Source organism: Hordeum vulgare, chromosome 7H (assembly GCF_904849725.1).
Source record: "Hordeum vulgare subsp. vulgare chromosome 7H, MorexV3_pseudomolecules_assembly, whole genome shotgun sequence".
Taxonomy (NCBI): domain Eukaryota; kingdom Viridiplantae; phylum Streptophyta; class Magnoliopsida; order Poales; family Poaceae; genus Hordeum; species Hordeum vulgare.
The window spans coordinates 280634095-280640468 of record NC_058524.1 but is presented as its reverse complement, the minus strand read 5'-3'; the positions used below and the strand labels follow the sequence as shown (position 1 = coordinate 280640468).

The 6374-nt window shown below is 50.4% G+C and overlaps 1 long non-coding RNA gene across 1 annotated transcript; it reads left to right on the top strand.

Moving 5' to 3' along the window:
- Positions 1–3234: 3234 nt before the first annotated feature.
- On the top strand, positions 3235–5298 carry LOC123411225. Its single transcript, XR_006613206.1, has 2 exons — positions 3235–4888; positions 5005–5298. It is a non-coding gene; the product is annotated as an uncharacterized LOC123411225 (long non-coding RNA).
- The last annotated feature ends 1076 nt before the right edge of the window (positions 5299–6374 follow it).

The window sequence follows — 6374 nt, the reverse complement described above, 5'->3', positions numbered from 1 at the left end:
TTTTTAAAGATTGGTTTTGAATGAGTTAATGCATGATTTTGTTTTGGATAGTGTTGCTTTGATTGAGTTGATGCAAGCGTCAAATTGTCCGATCCAAATTAGTTGCGCTTGAGTGAAAGATTGCATGTAAGTTGCAGGAGGGCGTGATATAGTGTTTGCCTAAGGGTTGATGGGAATGAGGCGAGACTACCAACTCCCTTTTCAAGAGTATGGATTCTTTACGTTGTTGCGTGCTGGTAACCTCACCGCCTCGTTAAAAAGGTTACCACACAACAGACGTTAGGGCAACTCCAACGGGACGATCCATTTCGTCCGTCGCCGTTCGTTTGGGTCAGCGCGGATAAAAGAATGGCCCAACGCGCCGACCCATTGCCAAAAGGCGTCCGCGCGGACCCATTTCCGGCCCAAATTTGGGACTGAAATGCGTCAGGCGGACACAAAGCTGACGTGCGTGCCCCCTCGGTGTCCGCCCCCAACAACCGCGGCCAACCTAATTTATGATGGTCGCCATCCTCGGGCCCACGAGTCGACGACCGCGGCCGGCCTTTTTTATTCCGAGCGTGCGGTGGATTCCGCCACCCGCTTCCAGAACCCGCCCGTCCCCACCTCGCCACCTCCTCGGCGACCGAAACCCTAGCCCACCATGGTCGGCGGCTTCCCAAACAAGGGCAAGGCCCCGCTCTTCCCCCGCGCCACCTCCCGCCGTCTTCTTCCCGGCCTCGCCAGCGCGTGTGCGTCCCGGTGCACCAAGCGCGGTGGCACTGGGAGCACCACGTCGCACTCCTTTACCCCGACGTCACGCTGCCGCACGGCTGGCACCTAGATCCGGAGAGGATTCCGATGTCGGCCGTGTCGCGGTCGACGCGGGTGCATCTGGAGGAGGTGACGAAGCGGCGCCGTCTGCTGACGGCAGAGCATCGGCGAGACCCCACATACGCGACCGACTCCCCTAACTGGGAGGTGTGGTTCGCGGTGGAGCACGAGCAGCAGCGCCGCCATGGCGTGCGCCAAGTGCAGCCATGAGGCCCTCCTCCACCGCCGCCTGTCGTCAGCGACGAGGACCAGGAGGTTGAGGCCGCCTACCAGGCGGCGCTCGCTGGTGTCCTCCGCGACGGCGAGGAAGAAGCTTGGCGCGCCGACGAAGAGGAGGAGGCATACCAGCGGTAGCTCGCGGAGGCCATGGCACTGTCGGCCGCTGGCGACTGCGTCATGCCACCTCCGCCAGAGCCCGAGCCCGTGCTGCCACGGTAGGTCTACCAGTGGACCGTCGTCGTCCAGGAGTTTGTTAGCGCGCCACCCATCTGGCTGGGCGCGACACAGGAGCAGGAGCATGTCTACCTCGAGCACTAGAGGTCAGTGCACCTGCAGGCGGAGCGCGTCGAAGGCCTACGGCTCATGGAGCTGGAGAAGGAGGAGGAGGAGGAGCGACAGGAGGTGGAGGAGGAGGAGCGTGCTCGCGCTGCTGCGCTCCCACCACCACCACCACAGCTCGCACAAGCGGGGCACACGACGAAGGCGCACGCAGGTGCGCTCTGGAACTCGCCGTTCTCCTGGGCCGGCCCTGCGCCAACGTTGGTCGACCTCACCGGCCCCGATGACGACGACGATGCCTAGGGCTGCATGGACACAATTTTAGTTTTTTTTAATTTAATGTAATGCGGACGCGACGCGTGGACTATCGCCGGCCTTCGTGACTGGCTTTTAATGTTTAATTTTGTTTAACTTTTTTTCTCGCCGGCAAAAAATGGGTCCGGACAGTGTTGGACGCATGAACCGACCTATTTGCGAAAGCGGACGTTCGTGTCCGCCTGGCCGACCCAAACGGACGAAATCGCTGTCCGTTTGGGTCGGCCCGTTGAAGTTGCCCTTACATGCAATCAAATATCATGCCGTGTGTTTGTGTTTACACAAACGGACAATCAAACACTATACCTTTCGTTACACCCCACTAAACACATTAATTGTCGCCTGAATGGCGCTCGATGGAGGAGTCCACCTGACGTTTTTACTGTGTCGATAGAAAAATACCAGCCCGAGGTACTCCCTCCGTTTCGGTTTATAAGTTATCTTATGAAAACCAAATAATCTCAAAACACTTAGGCACGGTACATTAACTTTCATCTTTTTTTTTGTTTTTTGACATGAATAAAGGAATCAACCAATAAAAACATGGTGCGTGTATATTTTTAATAACTTGAGACTAAGGCTGGCCATAGTGGGGAGTATCATGCATATGATACTATTGTATGGTAATACCTCCATAATGCATAGTATCATAAACTAGTATCATAGATGACTTCATTTATTAACATGCATGACACATAGTATCTTAGCATTTAACATGTTATGGTATCTACCCACGTTACTCTAACCCCCTCTCTCTTCATTAATTGTCTGCCACATCAGCATGTTTGCTAGTCTCAAGTACATGATACTACCTAAGTTACTTCCACTATGGCCAGCCTAATTAGCACGACATGCAGTCGTCAATTCATTGCATGCAATGATATTAATTAGCAAAATCACATTAATTTTCTTGTTTTCCTCTTCGTCTTGATCACGATGCACAACCATGACCTATACACCGAGACGGAGAAGTAACACTTTCCCAAATGAAAATATAGGCCTCCTTTCAGTAGAAGCAATCTATTTCCCTCCCATCAGCAATACGACCTCCCCTTGCAGCTTGTTCTTCTCCCCATACCTTGCCAAACGGACCGGACCGGCACGGTCCGGCATAATCGTGCCCAGCCCGGCACGGCACGCCTGGGCCCGATTATTAAGCGGGCCGTGCCGTGCCGGCCCGCGTGCCAGCCTCCCAAGCCCAAGCACGACACGTGGCCTAATCGGGCCGGCCCGCGGCACGCTAAGGCACGGCGGCCCGCAATACTTTTGCTGTTTTTTTCCTCTAATAAAAATCCCGCCCAGATCTCGCGCCCTAGCCCAGATTCCCGCCCCTCTCCCTTTTTCCCGCCCAGCCGCACGCGCTCTTTCCTTTTTCCCGCCCACAGCGCAACCCCGCTCCCGGCTCCCCCCATCGACCGCTCCCCCCGCTCCTAATCGTGTGGGCCGTGCCGGCACGCGGGCTCGGAGTGACAGCCCGAGCATGGCCCACGGCGTGCTCGTGCCTGGCCCGAGTACGATTGCCCGTGCCGGGCCCGGCCCGTGTCGTGCCTGGCCTGCACGCAGTCGTGCCGGCCCGGCAGACACGGCCCGTTTGGCCAGGTCCCACGCGTTCCCTTCCCTCACGCCATCAGCTGCTATGGACATGACGTGCCCCGATGCGGCGGTCTTCATCCCCGCCTCCCACCACCATCGAGATCTTCTCCTCCCCATCCACGACCATCTGCAAGAGCCAGAGCAGGGGGGCGCTCTGCGAGGGAGGCACTGGCTCCGCCCAGATCGGCCGGCCGCCCCGTGTGGTTTGGTGGGATGTGGAGATGTCGTGGGTGTGGAGATGGCTGCTGGAGAAGCTGGGAAGGTGGGACGGAGGAGAAGGATCATGGGGCTACGGTGATCTGTAGTGGGGGTGGGACTAGGATCTTCGAGGGGAGGAGGAGGCGGCGTCTCGGTTAGTACAACATGAAGCATATCATCACGGCTTCCAAGGTCGCCCAAGCCATGGAGCTCTCTAAGAGGGTCCTCTCTTTCGCCGGTGCCATGGCCGTCCACGGGGGCCGCCTGCTCTGCGTCGGCTCCTACGACTCCCCCAAGGTCTCCGTCCGATTTTCTGCCCCTGTCCCCCTAGAGATTAGGTTTGTTTGTTTTATTCTATTGTGCCGGTAATCTTTCGTTTTGTTTTGTCCATCACAGTGACAGAACTCTTTCGTTTTGTTTTATTCTATTGTGCCGGTAATCAATTTCTCAAAACCACTTGTTCTGTCACTGTACATTGTCCCTTGTGTTCTGCTCAAAATTGATTGTGGGATGTGAAGTGGAGTACATGGATTCAAGGGCCGCCAAATGTATGAGCTAAATCTCAGTGGGAATATGGTTCTCCCGGGATTCATCGACTCCCATGTCCACCTAATATAGTGATGCCGGAAGAATTAGAAAATTCAGAGTTAAGGCACGTGATCTTCACGAGTTACTTTCCAATTTTTATGCAGTCTTTTGAATGAGAGTATGTTTGGATTGTTGATTCAAAGAACCTATATCTATATTTCAAGTCAGGTCAGCTTACTGAGAAGCTCATAAAGGAGATTACAGTACTAGAGCTAGAAATCATATGCTTGGAGCAGCATCTCCTGACACTCTACCGGCAGGCCCTTTATCAACAATTATGCAGTACAATTTTTGCTTAGTTGTTGCCTATGTTGGTCGACGAGAGTCGCCCATTGCTGTTCTGATTGTTTCCCTGCCATATTTGATTAATTCCATACTTAGCAAAGAAGAGTACACTTCAGCATCGATTCAATATTGTCACTGGTTTGCTAATTAAGATGTGTAGGTTTCTTTCAAGGCACCAAATCATCTTGAATCTCTTTAATTAATCGGCAAATTTTACATGGTTGTCGTGTCTATTTCTAATCTATGTAATAACTAATACTTCATATATTTGGAATTCCAATTACTTTGTTGATATTCAAGAAATCCATAATCTTGCTACTTTTTTAATGTGTGCTTATCCTATAACCTTAGTATAGCTTACAAAATGTCAATGTACTTCACTTCCTGATAGTATACTGCCATTTGCCACTGGTTACAAGTATTATTTATGTTGACAATCAATTAGCACGCTACTCATCCTAATTGTTTTACAGTCTCACGTTCACATTAGTTGTTTCTCTACATGGAGACTCGGCTTTATTTGTCTATGGTTGGGGCGATTCTTGTGACATGTGGCTCGAGCGGATGTCGCTGATGTGACGATAAGAAAATCCTCTCGGTGAGCCCTCTCCCTCTCATTTTGCCTCTCGTGCTTCCTGTTTCTCTGCTCTCAAGGGAGATTCATTGTTTTTTTCAGGTTTGTGTTATTAATCTATCTCATTTATATGGCCAAAGGTGCACGGGAGTTTCTATGGAACTGTCACTCAAGGAGGATCCGACATAGCTCAGACTTGAGAGATATCCTCATGGTCAACAAGGATTGATCCTGATTCAATATGGAAAGTGTTTCTTTCCTGTGTGTGTCATATACATGTATTATTTCTTCGGCATTCATACTTAAGGAAACACTTGTTTCATTGGTTCATCGCAGCTTGCCATTTGTTGAGAGTTTTTAGTTCAGTTAGAAAACTTCACTTTGATTCTGCACCACAATTTCTAACAATTCAATGAAGGTCTGACTTTGTTTTATCCTTTTTTATTGCTTCATCTTCAGTGAATTCCAAGATATATTTGATAACTATTAATAGTTGTAGACGTTGTTGGTTGAAGATATTAAATATAGGATTCATTTAGTGTCCAATGCTTTCATTTTTACACTGGTACTGAATTAACAACAACAACAACAAAGCCAACAAAGCCTTTAGTCCCAAACAAGTTGGGGTAGGCTAGAAGTGAAATCCATAAGATCTCGCGAGCAACTCATGGTTCTGGCACATGGATAGCAAGCTTTCATGCACCCATGTCCATGGCTAGTTCTTTGGTGATGCTCCAGTCCTTTAGATCTCTCTTTACGGACTCTTCCCATGTCAAGTACGGTCTACCCCGACCTCTCTTGACATTATCAGCATGCTTTAGCCGTCCGCTATGCACTGGGGTTTCTGGAGGCATGCGTTGAATATGCCCAAACCATCTCAGATGATGTTGGACAAGCTTCTCTTCAATTGACGCTACCGCAACTCTATCTCGTATATCATCATTTCGAATTCGGACCTTTCTTGTGTGGGCACACATCCATCTCAACATGTGCATCTCCGCCACACCTGGTTGTTACACATGTGACCTTTTAGTCGGCCAACACTCAGCGCCATACAACATTACGGGTCGAACCGTCGTCCTATATAACTTGTCTTTTTATCTTTTGTGGCATCCCCTTGTCATAGAGAATGACAGAAGCTTGGCGTCACTTCATCCATTCGGCTTTAATTCGATGGTTCACATCTTCATCGATATCCCCATCCTTCTGCATCGTCGACCCCAAATAACGAAAGGTGTCTTTCTGAGGTACCACCTGCCCATAAAGGCTAACATCCCCCTCCTATTCGTGCTTACTAGTACTAAAAGCGCACCTCATGTACTTAGTCTTAGTCCTACTAAGTCTAAAACCTTTCGATTCCAAGGTTTGCCCCCATAACTCCAACTTTCCATTGACCCCCGTCTGACTATCATCGACTAGCACTACATCGTTTGTAAAGAGCATACACCATGGGACATCTCCTTGTATATCCCTTGTGACCTCATCCATCACCAAGGCAAAAAGATAAGGG